The sequence below is a fragment of the Monopterus albus genome, unplaced genomic scaffold (assembly GCF_001952655.1).
Source record: "Monopterus albus unplaced genomic scaffold, M_albus_1.0 scaffold130.1, whole genome shotgun sequence".
Classification (NCBI taxonomy): domain Eukaryota; kingdom Metazoa; phylum Chordata; class Actinopteri; order Synbranchiformes; family Synbranchidae; genus Monopterus; species Monopterus albus.
The window spans coordinates 162520-185235 of NW_018128010.1; the positions used below are offsets into that span (position 1 = coordinate 162520).

At 39.6% G+C, this 22716-nt stretch overlaps 1 protein-coding gene across 3 annotated transcripts in view; it reads left to right on the top strand.

The window, feature by feature from the left end:
• cadm2b (cell adhesion molecule 2b) overlaps window positions 1-22716 on the top strand; it is a 139514-nt gene that overhangs the window by 46297 nt on the left and 70501 nt on the right. The gene's annotated exons all lie outside the window — the stretch shown is intronic.

The following is a 22716-nucleotide window of genomic DNA, read 5'->3' on the forward strand; positions in this document are numbered from 1 at the left end:
CTGTCTCAGGAGTCCCACGAGCCAACCAGGCTCGAAAGGACTCCTTCTTCAGCTTGACGGCATCCCTTACTTCCGGTGTCCACCACTGGGTTCGGGGATTGCCACCACGACAGGCACCGGAGACCTTACGGCCGCATCGACAATGGAGGTGGAGAATATGGTCCACTTGGACTCAATATCTCCAGCCTCACCCGGGATCTGCCCCTCTCTTCACCCGAGTGTCCAAGACATACGGCCGGAGGTCAGATGAAACAACCACAAAGTCGATCATCGACCTCCGGCCTAGGGTGTCCTGGTGCCATGTGCACTGATGGACACCCTTATGCTTGAACATGGTGTTCGTTGTGGACAAACTGTGGCTAGCACAGAAGTCCAATAACAAAACACCACTCGGGTTCAGATCGGGGGGGCCATTCCTCCCAATAACGATTTTTGTCATGGTTTTTAAAAAAGTAAAGAAGAAATATAAAAAAGCCTATGTATCTATATGAATATCTACATATCTATCTATTTAAATGTTCAAAATTTGTGAAAAATAAAAGCCACACTCTAGGTACCTGTAATTTCTTCAAGGGGCTTGTTTTTATGAATAATAAACAAGAATACATTTATTATATGCACAAAAATATAAACCAGAGAAAAGCAGAAAATTCTCACATTGGAAAGTCATGTTTGGCATTTTTGCTTGATAAATGAACCCAGTATATCGGTGTTGATTTTTTTTTTTTCAATCAGTAACTTGCTCCAGCATTGTTTTTAAAGTGCAGGTGGTACAGTTTATAAACCTGACAGTACATTTTTAATGTGGTTGTGTAAAGGTGCTTTTCAGTTGCTACTCCCCTTATTTTATTTCCCTTCAGCTGGACTCCTTTCAAGCAAATAGGATAAAACAAGATGTATTCAGCTTGTGTAGTCCTGTGTGTCTGTGTGTGTGTGTGTGAAGGATCTGCAGTCTGAGCTGCTGAACTGGGAGTACTTCAAGTCACAAGTGACAATCAGAAACTATTCTAAAACATTATTTCCTCTGCTGGTTGATGAAGCCATGGAAGCAGCGATAATTGCTATTATATTATGAGCTGCTCAGTTTGCTTCGACACACTCCAGTGGTGCTTGCTTGTCAATATTTTCCCTCCTCTGCCTCCCTGGAGCAGGTACTGTACAGTAATATTGCTCACCTTCTGGCTGAGCAGCTAGTGTTCTGCAGCTCATTTAGAATCTGTTTCGTCAGCATTACTCGGGTGTCAGGTCACACTGTATCGCACCTTGAGTTAGCCGTCACCTGAAAACTGTTAAAGCTAAACAGACCTCGTTTCCTTATTCATTTGTTGTGGCCCAGGAGTGAGACAAGGTGGCTTTTGGTAAAACCTAGATCAGCATTTTATGTTGGAAAACATGGAAAAAGAGAAACACTAGACTGATACTAGTATTTACACCGCTAAACCTCTTGGCACACAAGGGCTCTAAATTAAAACCATTTTTTAGCAAGCTACAGTTTTAAGAATAGTTATTTTCTTTGTTATCAAGTGGCAGTTTGCTTGATAACAAGTGTGGTGTGCTGGCTTAATATTTATTCAGTACAGTTGTCTGGAGCACAGTGAAGGCTCTGCTCTGCCACAACTCCATGGCCAGAGACTCGTGGTGCATACTGAACAAATCAGAGAACAACACTATAAAAAACAAATTCTGACAGTGCTGTGAATTAAAAAAGACAGAAGCAACATCACAGCTGACTTTTAAACATGTCAGGCTGAAGGCTGGATATGAAAACAGACATTAAAGATGTCATACACATATACATTATATCATATAGTCCAGTTTGACAGGCTCAAACAAACCTGTTAACCATTTTTGCAACTCCAGTCTTTGATGACATTATTCTTCTCACTCACCTGTTCTTGGACAAATTGGGCCTTTGTTTTATTAGCCTATTTCCTCTACATTTACAATGCAACATTTGCCTCAAAATATATCATTACACACAGCAGACACAAAGAAGAATGCATGAACTGTAACAAAATACACATCTCCCCTTATGTTTTACTGTGTGCAGTTATATATCAAGGTTTCAGACTGCAAAGGGAAATGTTTCGTTGGTGAGATGTCTTGGCAATAATGTCGTCAAAATAGTTTACAATCAGAACAATAAGAAATCTTGCTGAATAAGCTGCCGAATGTTCATTGGAGAGCGAGACTGGTTTCCTCACCCTGTGCATCTGGACTCGCAGCATAACAGGGTGTTCACACATACAGAGTAGTACAAAGTAGTTGGCTGGCGCTGGGCTCTGGGGGTGTGTTGTGTTGAGCACGTACTGTAATTTACATGCTCTGCTATGACGGGGCAGATGTCTTCTGATGTATATGCCAGACTGCTACCTACATACGCACTTTACTTGGTAAAGACGTCCTAAAGAATTCAGAAGCCAGAGCCTGCGACAATATGTTGCTCCACTGTGTCCAAGATTCTCTCACTGGAGCAGAGTAGTAAGCAACTTTGTTTTCCTGCTTCTTCTTCCTTTAGGGTAGCAAAGTTTTTGCTTCCATTTGGAATCAAGAAAATCCCAGTAGGCTCTCGCTGAATTCCATCACAGCATATTTGCATAAAGCTGAGCTTTACCTAACTCTGGGCTGTCATGTCGCTGGGCTGCTTTGTGTCGTCTCACACTTGGGTGTATAGGACGGCAATGCCCAGTTTTCATTGACAATGAACAGGCGGCTGTCGCTGGCCTAGGGATATATCTCCATCTGTTAACTCCCCGTAAAGCTGGTCCACTGAAAGCAGAATTTTTTTCCAGGCAAATCTTCTGAGGTGGTTTTATTGATTATTCAATTGACAGGTGTCACAGCAACAAAGTTCTAAATAAGGAAAAAGCTACATGGAGCTAAATAAGTGTCTAGTACATCAGTTAATCATTTAACAAGCATAAATTAAATAAAATCAAGTGATTACACAGATTTATCTTAGGAAGTCAAGAAATCCTTGAATATGTTGCACTAGATGCAAGTTAGGCACAAGTGTCATCCAGCTGCCGGTGCCTTCAGCAGGTGATGGAGATGTGAGTATGAAAATCTCTGTTACAACAGCTGGTACTTGCATATAGCACGTGTGCTGGCCTGATTGGTTTGACTCTTTAGCATTATGCAAGTATTGCAAGGTGGCAATTCCTCTAAGGTAGAATTGTTTTAGAGGAAATGGCGTACAGGTGTGTTTCACCAAGAATTCGATATGCAAAGACTCAAATGTGGCCGCTTTCTGCAAAGTGGCTATCAGCTCACTTGCATAGGCATTTCTACACACACTGAAAAGAAAACAGAAAAGTTAGTGCATAACAAGCAGTCTGGCACAAAATCTACTGTGTTTTTTTTTTTTTTTTTTTGTATGTTCAAAAACATACATTTATTTAAAAAAAGACATACTTTCAGCTCGTGAACAGTCCGGACAGATCACCCAAAGTCTCCCTTCAACACTAGAAAGCTGTAGAGCTGGAGTGTTTCCTTTCACCCTTGTGATTATGTTGTCATATGACGACACAGAGCCCGAGTGAAATGCCATGCTTCCTCATACTGTGATAAACTTATGGATTCTGGTCCGGGTCATCAGGACTGACTTTCAGACTTGGACACAATGACATAAAGAATTGTATTTGACCTTGAAGGTGGAGGAATTTGCCTCAGTGCAACATGGAGTCACAATCAAAATGGATCAGTCTCTGTAGTAAACACATACTGTATAGCACTTTGAATCCTTATTTGTATCATTTATATGCTTGTTTCCTACCAAAAATGTTCATATTAATGGTCATTTTCTCTGACATGATGTATGACAGGTTTAAATGGCAAAGAGAAGCTGCACGTTGTGTAGTAGCCTGTGAATGTGTGAGCCGCAGTCAAATTTCAGCAGGCTATTGTGCGTTTATTAAACATGTTCGATACTGGGTGGGAAGACAAATATGTCCTTCACACAGAGGATTAGATATTATCAGCTTGTGTTTCCCACAGCCTGCCCAGCCCACTCAGTGTAAACCTCAGGACTGCATAGTTAAGCAAACACAGAAGCCTGGAATCAGGCAGGGTTGGCTGCAGGCTGATGAGGATGAGAAGGGACTCTGGTAGGTAGAGAAGGCAGGAATTAATCTGTTTATGTAGCCTATTTTGATGAAGTCTGTACTAAGTCTCCCTTTGTGTGTGAGTGCATGTGTGTACAAGCAGGAAACACTCTCAGATCATAGCTGTTTTTATTGATTAGCTTTTACTTTGAGTGGATCACAAATTAATTATTCAGTCAAACTGTTACCTTCGTTTTGTATCATAATGCACATGCGGATGTTACTGAACACTGGTTTCTCACTCATGCAAGCTACCTGAAAATAGAGGGGGGGGGGATCCATTACTAACATTATTAACTACACAGTTAGGCCAGTTATTGATTTGTATATGCAGCAGCATTACAGCATTGCATTTTTGCAGTTCCATCTAAATTTAACAGACTACATACAGAATGTTATTTTGTGTCTCAGTTGAGTATATTCACCATAAAAACTCATTCTTCTATTAGCTCTCAACATTTATTTATTATTTATTTGTCGACAAAGCTCACCATGGGCTTCCTAGTATTTGGTTGGCCAGGAAACAAGGACCTATAATTGATGGAACAAGTCTGTCCTGGTAGCAAGCTGGGCTGGCTTCCATAGATAGCAACATATGGCAAGCGCACCGCACACTTACTAATTACATTTATTATGAGTGAAAAAGGTTGTGCATTGTTACTGTTATTCTGTCAGGGGTCACTGATTGTCTTTCTTATCGTTGTGCTTTCCAATATAACAAGCTCTGAGCTCACTGTCAAATAATCAAAATCACTCTGCAAGTATCTGACCCATCCTCCACTCAGCAACTGTGAATTCATCTCGACGTTATCTACTAATACTGTAGTTTGAGAATGTTTTCTGTTTTAGAGTAAAAAGAGGAGGGGAAAAAATCCAGATCAGTTATCGGACTGCAAGTTTCACATTAGCTCCACCTCCTCAGCCAACTACCTAATAAAATAGCAAAAACTGATAATAAAATAAACGTCCAATAATTTTAAAATGCTGCTAAAAGAATATTGAAACCTCACCAGCTACAACAGGCATTGTATTTATTTTTTAAACGTTGATGACTGGAGGTTAGTTGCCTGGTTGTATTACTGCCAGTGAATCATATTTCCTGAATGACAGTGTGGGTGACCCAGGTGACACCCAACCTAAACCGTACCGCAAGTTTAATACACTGGACCAAAGCTTTTGTTTCTGCTGGTGTAACGGAAGGTACTGTAACCTGCGGTGCTTCCTTGCTTCCTTCCTTTCTAATTAAGTTTGTTTGTTGCATTGGGATCAAGGGCTTGCTTGTCATGACCACCCACTGGAAATGAAAGTTCTCATGCTTTCTTCATTGCCACATTCGCTTGATGAGATAAAAAAAAATAGAGGAATCATAGGTGCTAAGACTTACCAAGATAAATCTGTCTGAACTCTCCCATTATGTGCCAAGTGGGACGCAGAGATTAAATCTGTTGTTGACTCGTGGGTTTATCAGCAGCCACGTTGCCCTTGGCGAGGCCTCTTGTTGCTTAACTTGAGCACTGCTTGTGGCCATGTGTGTCTTTCTTGAAAAGATATTACCCTTTATAATTGAGTTGGGAGACTTGGCATCCAGGCCTTGATGTCCCATTTCAAGGCTATTCCTTATTACTCTGCAGACCAAATTAAGTCAATTTTCTGAATGTTAAGATTGCAGCTATGAGCATCATGAGCACTCAGCTCTGTCTTTGTGTAAGTACGTAATCAAATTGTCATAATAATGAAAAGCATGCATACATACTCGTTTATTATAAAATGACAATTGCCCCATAATTTAAAAGGCTATGGGTTTGTCAGTTGCTGGGTGTCCGCTCATTGCTGTAGTGTGTCTCAACAGTTGTTGGATCTAATGGACACCGACAGATTTACTGCACCTCAGAAACAAAACTATCTTGAGCAGTTTTTACTTGATCAAGTTTTTCATAAATCCTGTTTTCAACAGTTGTTTAATTGCAGAAATGGTTGCTGCTGATTCCAGTATAAGACTGATATTAGTGGAGGCAGGCAGGAGATGATATTTGTCTTATGTGATTGTGGGAGGCTTATATAAATGACCCCATTATAAAAAGGCAGATTGAGCAAACTTTAGATTTGTGTTAAAGCTGGAAGCTCTGCCTCTGTTGTGTGTAGTTTGATCTGATAATCACCAAAAGTCATTTTTGAAAGGCTCATAGAACTCTGTGTGAAATTTAAGGAAGGTTCCTAGATGAATTGGAAATGTCCCAACAGAGCTGAGAGGAATATGACTCAAGTTGAACTGCTACATTTTCTTATCCTTGTTCAAAACATGAATTACTGTGTAATACTAATGGACATTGCAGCCTGTAAAACACTGCCTTTGGCTGAACCAGTGGACATTTCAGTAAATAATTTCAACCTTAATTTGACATTTACAGCTTTGTACTGTGAAACCTGGTCAGTGAAGCACTGATGATGTATTTGTTTCATTTCTGTATAATTACAGCATGATGCAGATTCATGGTGCAGATTCTTGTACATCATGGTGCTTCTTGATGTTTCATACAGTGGTTAGTAATCAAGGATATTTTTGTTTATTTTATTACAGCATTCACCTTGGCGGCAGATTAATTGATATAATGTACAATCACACTTAGTGCAAAGGATTTTTTATTTTCTTTTTACAAAGAAGACACTGCACCTATGTGTATCTATAACAGACTGAGTTAACCTAAAGTAAAAACATGTTTAATGTGTGTTTTCCAGTACTGGACACTATGTGAGACATTTAAGGAAAGTAATATTCTGTATTTTTATGTCTTTGTAATAAAATTTAAATGTCACAGGGCTTTTAATGAGTGGCATACTTAGTTATAACGGTGTCATAACCCCTTCATGACAGATTGCAGCTACAGTATTTTATGAGTTTTTGTCATACAGTTTGGATGAAATTAAAATTATCTAAGGTTCTTATGTCTCTTCATTAATAGAAGAGTAGTTGAATGGAATTTGAATCGGTAAACTTCACATTCCATAGCCTCACTACACTGTATGCACCAATACATGCAACAAAGCAGTAATACCATAAATAATAAATAAGATAACATAGACGACTCAAAATGCGAGACTGAAAGCGGTTATTATCAACACCAGTGACCCCATTCCAGGATCTTGTGGGTCACAAATTGTACTGTCAGTCCTTTTTCTCTAAAGGAGGAATAGACTAAACATCTTCCCTGGTGCCAGTAGAAACATTCTCATTCATTAATTGGTTGCTAAAAGATGAACAAACATTTTCAAAAACCTTGAAGAGAACAGGCCATAAACGTGTAGCACTCAGAATGGATTAATAGATGTTTTGTGGTGCGCCACATGTACATTTGCACAAACTGTGGAGCCACATGAGTTTCCTCAGCTGTTGGCACACATTCTACTCTAAAGACTGTTCTTTTTGTCACTGCCTTTAAATAATGTCTTGTTTATTAAACCTGGCTAACTTTCTTTTATCTTTTTTAAAATGTTTAATATAATTCTTACATTAATTGGGTTATTTTATTTAAGTTACTGGGCCTTTTGCTGACAGTTCAGTGATATAGCTAACAGATTCGAGATTAAATCATTGTACAAAAAGCACTTAATATTTAGAATTTTGTTATCCATCTTTGGCAACCTGACTATCAAGGCAGTGAGTTCACTCTGTAAGGCTCTGCGCTTTTAAGTGGTTTATTTGTTATGCGTATTTTGCCTGTGTCTGCACCAAGTGCCAGAGACAGCAACTGTCTGTGCCATTTTAGATTTGGTGCCAGTGGCTGGCTGTTCAGTTACAAGGGCACTAGTTTAGCCAAAGTATTACTGCAATGCTTTTTAGACAGATGGATGCAAGTCATAAGCCAAAGATTATGCCAAACAGTAGTCAATGAAATGGCAGATGGGTGGGAACTTGTCAAGACTCCCATTAGCTATGTGGTGTAAGAGTCATCTTCCCTATTACTCTTTCACTTTGGGATCATTAGGAAAGGATGTTGCCATTTTTAGATATACAGTAGGAAAAATGACTGAGTGCTGTTTTCAGTAATATGAGAAGCAAAATAATCCATCATGTTCATGAGCTATTGCTTATGGACTGACGACAACATAATTACATTTTATTAAAGGAGACAATTTAAAGAAATAAAATAAATACAACGAATAATACAGCTCAAATGCATAACTTATTAGTATTTAACTGATGTATGTTTAAAAATCCTACTGGATTTCTTATTCAATTATAGCTGAATTGCCAGGGCCCATGGGGAGAAGATAGTCCACTGATGTTGAATAATTAGATTAGGACAATAATAGGATTCAATATATTTCTTTGTCCTTTGTGGCAGATATTTTAATAGGAGTTGAGACCCTACCAGGCCATTAGCCAGATGGGTCAGAACAACTTAATCTCCAAACAGTGTCTTCAGTGGAGCAAATGACCTAATTAGCTTTATAATACTGAATGTACCACATATCACAAGTGAAAAAACTGAAATTGTAGTTCTCTATTAGGTGTAATTATACTTAAGTGATTGCTGTGAAAGAGACAAGTTGGGTTAGCCACAGTGACACACCCTGTCAAAGCAAATACTCAAATAAAATAAAACTGTTCCTAGTTAGGATGAGTATTCTGAGTTGTAATTATTTTTGTTGACCCTTTGATAAAGTCAGAGACGCTTGAGGATAAAATGCTCTAAAATAAGCCAGTTCGCTCAATGGTTTTGATAAATTTGAATACAGAAAGACTGATTAAGAGGTAACACCCTGCTCAGTTAACCTCCATTCTCTTTGTTAAGTGATTTAAAAAAGGAGTCTTCTCCATAAAGCATCTGAAGCCTCTTGTGTGCCATCATGGAGTTCTGCTCGTCTGGCGAGGTGACATGGAGCATTTGTTTGGAGATGCAACTGATTAGCTTTTATTTACTGAAATTCAGTCTGTTTTGACAAGCTGCTTCAATGATTCAGGAAGTACAGTGTACACATGGTGGGCAACAAAAGACAGAGCCTGGTGAAACGCGTTGCCTTGGCCGGTGGTGAATACAGGTTGAGCGCAGATCACAGGTCTAGTCCTTCTATTTGTGAACTGTCTTAGTTTTTATTGGACAAAAAATAGTAAGAAAAAAATTCCTATTCTGCTGCACATAATGTAAATTACCAGCATGTGGACCCTTCTGCTTTTGTAGGATTTTGGGGGCATTATTGCCTCCAGTTGATAACATATAATGGAAGCAGATTAGAACTTCCTGGATAAACAGGGGAAGCTGAAGTGACCTGGTGTGTGTCTTGGACACCTTGCTCCTTTGCCCTTGTTTTATTGAAATGCACACATGCTGTGTTCATCCATCCATCCATCCATTATCCATTCATACCAATAATCCTTCAGCGAGTTGCGGGGGTGCTGGAGCTAGTCCCAGCTCACACTCTGGGCGAGAGGCAGGCTACACCCTGGACAGGTTGCCAGTCTGTCACAGGGTTAAAACAGATGGACATCTTCTCAAACTAAAGGACCATTCAGAGTTGCCATTCAACCTACTATAAGCTGCATGTCTGCATGCCGGAGTACCAGGAGGAAACCTATACAGTCAGTCACAATGTTCCAACCTGGAACCTTCTTATTGTGAGATGACAGGGTAAACCACTGCACCACCATGCCTCCCCACATGTCTCAATGCCATAATGCCCCCACTGACTTATCTGTGCCACAGACATTGTCCTCAAATACCTATTTAAAGGAAACCTTCTCAAACAGTGAATACACTGCTTAAATAATTAAAGGAACGCTTAATCATCACAGTATAACACTAAGTCAGTTAAACTTCAGGGATATCAATCTGTGCGTTAAGGAAGTACGAGTGAATCAGTTTACACACATTACGAGTTGCCGTGATGAAATTCACACAACTCGAATGAGCCTGTGATTTCAGTTTTTCATGGGTTGATGATTTTGGTTTCCAGTGACCGTTATGTTATTTTGTTCTGAACAAATTATACAGTGCACATTAGTAAAGGTTTTACACTTAAATAATTCATCAAGATCCAATGTGTGATTTAGTGTTCCCTTAATTTTTTGAGCAGCATACTTCTTCTCAAACAGAGATGAAATAAACTGATGGAACTTTCTCAATATTATTACGATCAGCTGTCGTCCAAATGAGGTCAGCTGTAATTCAACGGCAGTTATCCAATTATAACAGTGGAGGTGCTGCAGTATACACCTGTTCTGTAAATCTATACACATAACCATAAAAAAAGCAGTGAGGAAGAGAACGTGTGTGTGTGTGTGTGTCCATGACCGTGTGTGTAGTTTCAGCTAATAAACCAGCAGCACACAATGACTGTGATGCTGACTGACAGTGGCTATCTGTCCCATTTATGAGCAAGGGGGATTGTGGGAATTGCACCTCTTTACACTCATCTAACAATCACCCACAACCTTGTTTGACATCACCTCGTGTGGCCTACTGTTAGTTATGAATGAATTGTGTTTAACTGGGGAAATGGCGACTACATTTGTGAAACATTAGAGAATAGACGTTATTGGGCCTTGCAGGCAACCTGGACATTCACAGAGTAGGTGTCATTTCCAGCTGAAGTGGCAATTGTGAGATGGTTTTATTGTGTCCCTGTGGCTGCTTCTGTTGTTTGCCTCAGTTTCTTTGTCGTGCCACAACAGCAGCCCAAAAATGAAATTAAAAGAGTGGGTAATGTTTGTGCAGTTGAAAGAACAACTAGACATAGAATAAAAGGTGAAATTAGGTTATTCTGGTTTAATAAGTCAGATTTTTGTTGAGTTTTTTTTTTCTTTGTGTAGTTTTTTGACTGTCAGAAATGTGACCACTGGATGTACAGGTTGTGGTAAGAAATCACGTTTCAACTATAAACATATGTGCACCAGTGCGCTCTGTAATTAAGATAAACTTCTTCCAATGAGTAATTTGCCAGTTATAGACAAGGTGACATCATGTCATGGTATTTTCCTCATATATCAGAAACACATGCAAGTAACATTCATTGCCCCGGGCATAAATGTAAGTGTGAATGATTGTCTGTTGTAGCCCTGTGATTAACTGTTGAGCCATCAGTTGTGTTTCCCTGCCTTTTGCTCAGTGTGTGCTAGGACTGTCATGGTGACCCTGAATAACAATAAGAGGGTGAATGAATTATTTATTTTGTATTGTTCATTTTCACATCTGATTGAACTCTCTATGTATTATAGACTAGAGTGCCTTTTATATGTGATGCATCATCCCCGCAGTGAATGATGGAGCTTCCCTTTCAATCCCATTAGCCAAAGTCGACATCTGATGCATCCACGGCTGGACCGTAGCGTTCTTTGATTTTTGTCTGTCCTTTGTTGTACTTCAACCAAAAAAACAAGCCGAAGAGGTGCGGCCTCAGGACTGAGCTCTCACACCAAGCAGAGCAGAGTTGCAGCCCTGATGTTGAGCAGTCATTTCAACGGCTCAGTCTTTTTTCTGAATAGTAATTCATGTTTCCCTTCTGTAGTCAGGAAGAAGTTGCCTTTATAAATTCAAATACATCATTACTTGTTTGTTTGTTTATTTTTCCCCCCATTTTTTTTGCCTAAAAGTAAATTTGCCATGATTGTCACACTTATGTCTGTAGAGATTCCACAGTTCTTTGTCAATGTTGCCTTTTTCCATTTCATCCATGGATCATAAGTTGTTTTATTTATATATTTGAAAACAAGATCCATTTGTTTTGACAGATGCTTGTTCTGGGGCAGCGGCCAAAGCTCAGCTTGATTTTCTGGTTTGTCACACAAGACTTGTGGTGTATACTTTGTTGTCAGACAAACAAAATTGTTCACTTGGCACATTGGTGAATAATTATCTCTCCTCAAAGAGATGTAATTGTTGAACTTGTTCTGGTTACGGGGGAAAATTCAGGACAGATTTTTGTTTGGAACGTTGCTTTGGCCTACTTGTTTATTTGGCTGTTGTATAAAGCCCACATGTTTTAAAATACCTTGGAAGACTACTGCAGAAAGATGGATTCCAGGGATGTTTGGCTCATATAATCACGAGAATAATAGCGGATATATATTTGAAAGATTGAGGAAGTTTTCTTTTGCTTCAGGCGCAGTGGTTTAGTTTATGTGTCTGAGCTGATGTTGTGTTTTCAGCAGAAGAACTACTTGTGGAGTTTTAAGCCAGCCGATCAGGAATCCCTTGAGAATTTGACAAGTCATGCCCTTCACGCAGCAGCTATTAATTATGTGTTTAATCGTTTAGGATGTCTTCATTTTCAATCTTAATAACTCACCCATTGCCCTCAAGCATTTAGCAAATGCAGTAGATTAGCAGTCATGTTTGAAGGTATATCTCTAAAGGTGACGGCAATGCCATATTTCACAGGGCAAAAAACCTGGAGCCAGGCAGAGATTATATGGGGGCTTACAATAGAGCCAAAATGCATGTGACTTACAAAGCAGATAGGAAAGTAGAAGCACACCTATTTACTACTGCTGCAACAGCCAAGATGATCAGATTTAATCCTCGCAGGTAGCAAAGACGCTTTCATCACAGAGGAGGCTTGTTCTTTTCTTTGTGTGGGGATGGAGCTGTTAACAAACACACTGCTCTCCTCACTGACAGGGGTGTGTTTGTTCAACTGTTTAACATCAATTCAAAGGTCCTGCCTTTTCTAAAAGCCTCTTTACAAAGCAACAGTGCACAAATGATGTTGGGTTGATTGAGCCTTGAAATTAGACGACCACTTCTTGTTAATTCCTTTCTGATACTATTTTTCTGCAATGAACAACGTCCTCCGGTTTCTCAAAAGTAACATCTGCTTTATTTAGTCAGGGAATTCAGTGTCTTCTCTACCGTTTACAATCCGAAGTTAAATGTAACATTACCTTTGAGAACATTCAGAAACTGTGCTGCCGTTTTGTGTGCAAGACATTTTTTCCCCACTGGATTCAATGCTGCTTCATCATTCAAGCTTTATTTTCTTAGCTCTGATAATGTTGAATTGTAGCAAAGTTTTTTTTTTTTTTTAATCCACACAGATGTTTGCAGCAGCAATCAGTAGTTAACAGTTCACACATCCCTGCTCCGGCAGCTGGCGTTACCTCTGAGGATTGTTTCAATCACAGGAGGCTTTCATGTGTCAAAGAATTTGAATAGTGACCTCTGTGACTCAGTGGCACTCTGGAGATGTGTTCTGCAGGTTGCAACGCTAATCTTGGCTGAAGTCTAAACAGGGAATTTATTAACAGTGCTGCGTACATGCATAACAAATTCCCATCGCAGCCACATTTTAAAAGCTTTTGAGTATTCTAGAGGTGTCGGCAAGGATATTTGGAGGTGAGTTTAATTAGAGCACAGCTCCCCTCTGCAGTGCTGGCAAAAGAATGCATAATGGCTTGAAGACACAAGAAAGCCACTTTATAAGCTTGTCATGGTTTTGATTTCTTTACTCAAAATCTTCAGTCTATTTTGTCTGCAGCAAATCAGTGTTATCATTTACAAGTGAAATTGTTTATGCAGGATAATATGTTACCCACATTATGTCCTGGAGGGTGGGTGTAGAAACGAAATAACTTTCTGTTATGGACAAGTATTAACACAGACAAATAATGATTCATTCCACTTCAGATTCTGACATGGTCGTAGTTAATCTCAGGAAGTAAAAGGCACATCTTATGGAAAACCGATGTGTGCGTGTGTTTGGCCTTGTTCTTCTATACTTGTGAACTGTGCTGACAAAAAAACAGGAGTGCACTAGCTTTGCTGGGACCAGCGTCACGGGCCACTCCCCGCAATGTAGTCACATCACATTTTATAAAAACAACAAGGTGTAAAGTTAGAGCAAGTGCCAGCTTTGGTTAAGGTTAGGGTAAGTCTCCCAGAAATCTATGTACTGTATGTTTATGTAGGGATCTGGTAAGCAACCAAAATGTGTGAGTGTGTGTTTTGCTTGTAAGTGTATGTAAATGCAGTGTTCTGATTTGAGCAACTAATTCCTTTCTTTTCTCTGAGAAGGAACCAGCAACCATGTCTGTAGCATTACAAGACAAAGGAAGGGTAATTAATGGTCACATATATCTTGGCTAAACTTTAGTTCTTCAAACATCACACCAGATAATGGAAATAGGCCAAAGAATAATTCATTATCATGCAGCTGCCAAAGCCATTTCAGCTATGATAATAATACTGTACATTCACATTACACTTTATAATGGGGTTCAAATAACTGTGAATAAAATGGGGGAAAAAGTTAATTATCCAAACAAGGTAACTGTCAGATTAAAGAATTGTTTATGTCTTGGTGTGCAGTTTATAAGTAGGTGATAATGGGTTATGTTCCCGCCTCCTTTTAGTTACAGTCATTTTTCAGAATGGGCTGCCCTCATAGAGCAGTGTTGCTTTTACACTGAGCTCCACTTAAAGCTGATAACCAGTGTAATGGAGTTTTAACATGATCTTGAATGAGATTTTCTTGTTAAAGACTTTGAGTGGATTGGGGGAAAATGGAGTACACCTGTGAGAGATGTGTGGGAATCAAGGTTTTATTATTATTGTACAGAATGACATCACCCCTACTTTACAATATTAAAGGTCCAATAAGTACTATTTTTACTGCCCCGTGGCATGAAATCGCCTTCATACTATATACTGTAGTTGCAGAGTAGTTCGCCAAGTCTAAACATTGACTTTGCTACATTTTGAGATTTTTTACTTATTTTGTAGCCCACACTGAAGCCACAAATGCAAATGTAAAGCAGTATTAATATGGTATTTGCATTATATTTATACAGTTTTTCCTCCAGACGTGATATACACTAGAGATCTCGTATTTCTATAGAATCAGTTTCAGCGTGACCTCTGTTTTTTATTAGCTACTTTACTAATCTTCATTGTCAAAGTGTGACATTGCAGTGTGTAGTGAATGCAGACGTGACTGATTCCAGGTCACATATATCACTAAAAAAAACACATTTCCTAATTTGTCCCCTAGTGGCATACTGTTTCAATTTTGAAATAGCTGTCTGACATTTTTGTCACTTCTCCAATACAGTGAAATTGAATTATTGTAAACTTTGCGTCTTGTGAAAACTTTTATTATAGTGTATCATCTTGAGACGTAGTCTGTTGCAAATTAATTTTAGTATAAGCAAAAATTCAATAACCTCCACTACACTGGGTTGGCAGGAGAACCTTCAGCTGTAGGATATTTCAAAAGCTTGGTACATAAAACCAAATATCTGCATTTATAGGGCTCCACTTAGGGAGGTTAGGAGGTGGATGGATGATCAGGGGGACTTCAGCACCATGGACCGCTGCAAGTTTTACTGTTTCAGACCGACAGTCAACATTGTTTTGTTTAACCACAGTCTATCTGTAACCTTAACAAAGTACATTCTACCCCGGACATTTTTGTGGGTCGTATCAGAGTAGGAACAAATGACCTATATGGTTGTTTAGGTTGGAGGATTTATTGGAACTCACCCTTCAATGTTGCTTTTATTCAACACGTAAGGCCTTTATTGTAAATGGAAGGGGATTTGAGAGCGCTCCTCTCACACAACATGGCAGCAGAGCAGAAGGGTGACCTCGCTCAGGTATGAATCAGACAGCCAGCTGTGACGGCTGATCATGGAAGCTGTCAGCCAGAGAACTTTTCAAGGCAGCCCAGTTTCATCGCCAACTGCTTCCAAGCAAGATTGATGCTGGGGCTGCATTGAAGGATTGCTCTCTGGTGCAGTCACTGGGCACAGAGATTGAGGCTTATCCATAGCAGAGCAATGGTGACATGACTCATCACTGAGGAATTTTATGGAGAAGAGGTAGATGGAAAACACAAGGCCCCTATTCAATCAGTCCTATTTGCTGAAAAATTCCTAATGAGCATCAAATGAGAGGATCAGGGGGCACTAAAATGGGAAGCCTGGACCAGACTTGCTTTTTAATCACAGTGCTGTCTTTTGTTCGACACTAGTTTTTTTTTTACTGTTTGATGTGCTGAACAGCACAGCATCCCAGTGGTTCATAAACAAGCCAGCAAAAATAATGACTTAAACAGAAAACCCCAAATTCCCAATGCTTTTTGACCAATGACAGACCAGCAAACACTAGTAAAATTTTGTAGATGGATGCAAACGAGCAACTGGGGCTTTAAAAGATGCATTTGAGGAGAAATTTGGCAGTTTAGCTGAAACTAAATTCTGACCCAGTTGCTGTCCAAAACAGTCTTGTTTACCAGTGCATGGTAGGGGTAGAGTGTCGCAGTGTCATTGTGCCACAAACAAATGTCAAAGGCTGTGTTAATATTTGGTTATGGTGCATCCATAATGCGTCTTTCCTATTCTCATTCTCCGACTGATATAGAGTTTGTTGGTGTGTTTTATCAATAACATTTTTATGAATGATAAAGGAATATACCCATATTTCTTGCTTCATTTATTTTGTTATGGCCCATCGTTCATTACTTTCATCCCCTCATCATTTTATTTGACTTCACAAAAATACCTGTCCAATGATTTTTTTTAAAGTATAAATGGACTTTCCAGACAATTATTTTACTTGAGTGAAATATTACTTCTCTAAACAAATTTCTCTACCTATTCCCATCAAGGAGGACTGAAGGTCATTCATCTGTCTGGCTCTATTTTTCCTCTGCCTTGATGTAGAGTTGCTTTTCCAATATGTGAAGAGAGTCTTTCCGTTCAATATACTTCCTGCCCCGGCACTACAGCTCAGCACAGTGATAAATCACAACACAGAGAAACAGAACTTTATTTGCATTCAGCTTCCATACACTTCTGAAGCTGCAGATTTGGAATTGAATTTTTTCCCCCCTCCCAGCTCTCTCTTTCTCTTCAGTAAGAGGCTATGATCTCAGAGCTCTGAGCTATCTACTTTGTTTTTCTGGGGAAACCTGATTCAGCTTGAATCTGTTAAAGCACAGAGATCATTTGCATAGCTGTATAAATGCCACTTGCAGGTGTTCTCGACTCAATAGCGAATCTTTGTGGGGAAAACATCAATTTTAGTGCGGTAGAGATTCAGTCTAGCAAAACATTAGAAAGTGCATGGTCATTTATGTCACCATAAGTTATGGTGATTACGGTGAGAGGAGAGAGCGACTGGGGCAGGCCCAGAAGATGAAACCTGCCACCGGATTTTGGAAGATAAACAGCGGGGCATGTGGCAGGATGTTGACTGGCTCCCTCCTGGCTTTGCAGGCTGCAAAGGGAATCTATCACGTCAAAGAGGCCATAGCCTCCAGCACACTCCAGATTGCTCCCTCTGCATACATACGCACACACACATAGACGCTCACACAAGCGTGCCTGCTCAAGGGCTGGCCCTTCCACTTGACCGCTCTCAGTGGCAGAGAGGGTATATACTCCCTGTGACAGTGGCACTCTGTTGCGCTCCTGGAGATGGAGCTCAGCCCCTCCAACCTGCCTCACTGCTGAGAGCTGGCCCACATTGAGCCTCATGTGCTGTGACCTTCTTGTCCTACAAACATCTCAGAGGTGAAAAGCAAAGCAATCCTGGAATGACACCTTCCATTCAGTCCAATGCCCGAAGTTGTTACTTCTATTTGCTCATTCTGTGCAAATTAGTGATCATTTTGTAGTCATTTGTGAGTCAAATGAGTTAGCGCCGTTGCCAGTGTAGAGCCAGGCTAATCTGCTTTGCTCGATACCATTTGAAAATGACTGACACAGTGCTGATAAAGCCCAGATTCAAAGCTCAGGACACTGCTTCATCTGAAGATGCCAATATATTGTTCCCCATGGACTGAATTTAAGTGCTTCCTTTGGAAACACTAGAGACTAATGCGATTACCCACTTTAGTTTTTCAGCCTTATGTATCTTGTTTTATTTATTCCACCTTACACCAGGGACTCATACTAAGGACACAAGGAAGTAATGTAACATAATATCAATCGCTATTATTTTAGAATAGATGAAATCTCAACTGCAGAGTGTTAATTTGTTTTATCATACAGTAATCATGAAGTGCCAAACCTCAACATGCCTGAATGCTTGTACATGGCTTTCAGTGTGGGTGCATCTGCAGAAATTTCAGGTCAGCAAATGAGAGTAGTATGATATAATCAGGACTATGTGTATGCGTTCACTAAGATGATAAGTTGTAGTGGGACTATACCTGAACAGTGTGAATTCCCCTGAAAGACGAGGTACTAATATTCACTGTATTGGAAATGTTCTCAAAGCTGAACAGTTTGTGAAAATACAGCATCAGCTAATTAGCAAACATATATTACTTAACAGCAACTTTAGTTTGAGTCTCACTTTATCCAAATTTATATAAATAATCATTTAAATATAGGTTTTTTCCTATTAAGATTTGGGTCAAGAGAGAGTTGTTCATCTTTTTATATCAGTTTAAAGTTTCCCTGTGGAGTTTTTTTTTTTATCACAAATATTACAATGGAGCAATATTTTGACAGTTTGTTTCCTGTTTTTATTTTTATTTTTTTAATTGTGCATGCACGTAAGCATGCAATGCTGCAATACATATTCCTGTCAGTAAGAAATGCATCAATGCACCAGACATGAAAGAAGACTACTGCAAGGAAACATAAACATAATGCAACTTTGTTGTCTGCTGATTTCAGTCACAGTACCGGGGGAGGGGGGGGAAGGTTATTTGGGAGCACAGATGTTAAAATAATGGGTGTTCCTGATTGTCAAATTAATCATTTACCACAGAAATTTCTTTTCCTAACCTAAGAGCTGCAGTAATTGTATGTTGTAGTGTAAAGGATGTCAGACTGTTTCACAGGATCATTATAACGGCAGGGTATGTGAAAAATGTTATAGAATAATATTCATTTAACATGTACTGTACCCTTGTTAGTCTAATAGTGAAGGTGCTGGTAGCAGATCTGCACTTTGACTGACAGAATTAAATGTTCAGTACAATTATCACTGAAAAGTTTCTTGGTAGGAATCCACTGCCTCGGCACAGTAGCACTAGTTATAGGAGTTTCTTGGGAGTCACAAGTTGCTTAAGTCTTTAACATTATCACATTCACATTCATGGTTTTATGCTCTGCTGGCTTTAGCACCATTAAATACATTAAGCATGCCGTGATTACATCTCGAGTGAAGGCATTATGTGAAGAATTGATTTGATCCTTTGAATAATCATTCGAGCCTTCCTTAAATATAGTCAATACAGTGGGTGGTAATGAGTAGGATGCAGGATTGCATTAGAGGTCCTTCGATACTTCACTGGGTCCCAGATTGCTTTGGGCACAGACATCGCTCTTTGCTAGTCCTAATGAAGCATCATGGACTCCTGCGGCAGCCTGCTTACTTAATCTCCCCACCAAAGCTGCATTGTTTGAGAGGAAATGTGCGGTGGGAGGTGGGAGGTGTGAGCCCACATTCCCATTAGGATTTCTGCATAAGGTGCCATCTGTTATAACTTGGGTTCAGTCAAAGTTGAATGCCACTGTTTTAGTTGTTTAAGTTTTTAGGCTCTTTATGATAGTGTGAGTGTGACCCCTGAATTATTTTGTCAGTTCTCAAACTACTGCAGTAATACCATCTGTACAAAGACTCTTTGTTTCCTGTAGCTTAGATCTTTAACGAGACAGTGATCGCACAAAATGAAATTACTGTGCATGTTTTTGTTTTGGTGAAAGGGTAAATAGTAAATTATTTTTAGAGTCTCTTGTATAAACTATTTCTACTTATTCCTTAATTCATAAAATACATCTATAGTATGAAGTTTCTCAGTCATCCAGATATCCAAAGTCAAAGGCCAATGATTCTCCTGGACCGTCAAAAAACACTTTATTATAAATATCTTTGTGTCTGCATTGCAGCTCCTCTTCTGATGAATGTGATTTAGAAATTTAAAATGCTGTTCCCTGTTCAGGCACTAGCATATAATGAGTTCACACATAAAGCTGTACTTTGAAAGACTATGGTGTTGATAGACAATATAATCATTTACTTTTTCTCTAATCTAAATATTGAAGAGGGTCAGAGAGTAGGCTGCAGTGCAAGTCACAGCACTGTCTGGATGAAAGCTCCAGCATGGATACAGGAAAGAAGGGATTTTTGTTGGTGGCTGTCACTGCAGATCTGATCACTTGTCACAGTTTGCCACATTAGAAGCCAGCAGCATCCAGGAAAAGTTTGACAGCATCTTTTGTGTCTGAAAATGCTGCTGCCCTGTTTCTGCTGAACAATTACTGGCTTTTTGTCTTTATGATTATAGAGTCAGCGAGTGCTTCACCAGATGTCATGACACTGTTCTGTTTATGTTGGCATGTTGAGGGGAGAAACACTGTTATAGAATGCATTACCACCCTTCATTAAACTGAGACCAATAGCAGGCAGGATTATGTAAATGAACCCTGATATGAGAATCAGTATGCCCAGGACAGAGAGCCAGCAGTGCCAAGAAGAGCTGGCTAGGAAGCTCTCACTCAGAGCCAAGAGTCTGTGGCTCCAGTAGTGGAGAACATGTGTTGGTCTCGATGTTGGAGTTACTTTGCATTTTGATTCCCGACAGTCTTCATCATCCGTTTGGAAATCATGGAGGTAATTGGGGAATATGTCAGCATGGAGATAAAAAGGTAGTCATTAACTCTGCTTGGAGAAAGCTTTCTTACCTTATTGTTCTACAAACGCAGTGTAATGGTCCATTTTTAAGAACAATCACAATGCAAATCAATCAAGTAATGACCTTAGCCATCTGTGCATCTTCCTGTTCTTTTATCACATCAGACCGACTGGTTACAATCTGGCATGCACACATAGACACATTCACAGAGACACAGACAGGGAGGGTAACACCCAGTCATTAGCAGCATATTTTTGGAGAAGTTGCTTCTGTTCTGTTGCTGGAACTGTTGCAATTAATCTACACTGCTTGTTATTTCACAAAGAAATTTGAGCCGATGTGATAAGATGGACACATATCCTGTTGAAACAAAGGAAGGGATAAATTAAATACATACATTTAGATGCAACTGTATTAGACAATTGAAACAGCCTAATTCTGGAATTTACAATAACATTGTGTTCGCCACAGAGTGAGACTAATCCTCAGCAGCGCTCGCACATCAGCTCAGTGTCTGCTCACATCCCCCCCACAATAAAGATGAACATGCTCCCAAATGAGCACCATCAGGCACATTTTTAATATTCTTGCCATAAGGATGAGGCTTCATAAGGGCCATCAGGATCTCTGAGTGTGTGGCTGTCCAAGGAAGTAATGCACCACAGGGCTGAAGGTAATGGCCATATAGCCTGCAGCTCTACCAGGGGAAGGATGAGTGTAGCTAGAGGCCACTGTTAGGAGAGGAGGGCTGAGCACAGTATTTGTCATGGCTCCTGTATAAGAACTACTTTGAGATCTCTGCCCCAACAGAGAGCTTTCACAGGTATTGGCAGACGTAAATCCAGCTGATATTAACTGTTGCTGCAACAAAGCTCTGATGTCTTCTCTGTGAAATAATGATTAGATGAAAGCGAATGGAGACATGTTCTGCTTTGAAAATGAGACCGTATCAATTATTCAGAAATTCACCTGGGTTCTTTGCTCACTTCCTGGCCCTAAGATTCTGTGACACTCTTTTGAAATCTCTTTGGGATGTTCGCAGTGTGACAGAGGCACCTTGTATGGATGGCTGTGTAAAACAAGAACAACATTAACTTTGACTGATATCTCACGTATTCATTATTAAACTGAATATCATCTTTAAGGCTAGATATATATCAGAAAATACGATTCAGACTATGAACCTGTGGAAGTGCTTGAAATAATGCTCATGGCTGTTAGCATTTCATCATAGAACCACAGATCACAATGTGCAGACCCCATGGCACCACAGACCAACACAGGGCAGTAGACATTATTACAGAATGGCCAGTGGTTCTAATGTGATATAGAGTTTACCCTGGGGATGTGCTACAAAGACAAAAGAGCTATTTTTCTTTTATGGTCAGTCTGTCAGTGATGTATAGTACATAATTCAAAATGAGTGAAATGTGTGGCTTTCTTTAATAGCCTTTAGCATCTCACAGTGCAGACTGTTCGTTTACTGATGTCTTTTTAAGTGTGTGGGCTCTTTCAGTTTCTTTGATTTCAAATTGTGTGTTTGCAGGATTGTGATAAAAGCCAAAATGGATTACAGCATATTTCAGTTTTTTTCCTCCTGCAATAATGACAGCATTCACTATGTTTAGTATATTTAGGTTGTTTGCAGGTAGTAGTTACAGTCTTTCTTCCCCTAGTATGCCTTCCACTCTCTTATGCCTATAACATAAGAGAGTGAAAGGAGAGATAATGATTATGATGGGTGCATCACTAAGAGCACCAGAGGACTGCCTGAGTTCTCTGTGAAGAATTATACAGAGGTTAGTGTAAGAGGTGCTTCTCATTTCAATAAGCACTTCTGAGACCAGGCAAATGTTGTAAGATACTCCATGTACAGCACAATACCAACGATACCGGTGATGTACCAGAGCTGTTGTTTTCAGCTTTTGCATTGTTGCTGTCCGTTTTCATTGAGCCATTGTCATTATAGTCTAAATACCAGCACTATACTTTTAAAAAGCTTAAAGATTCTTTACAGTGGATAATGAGT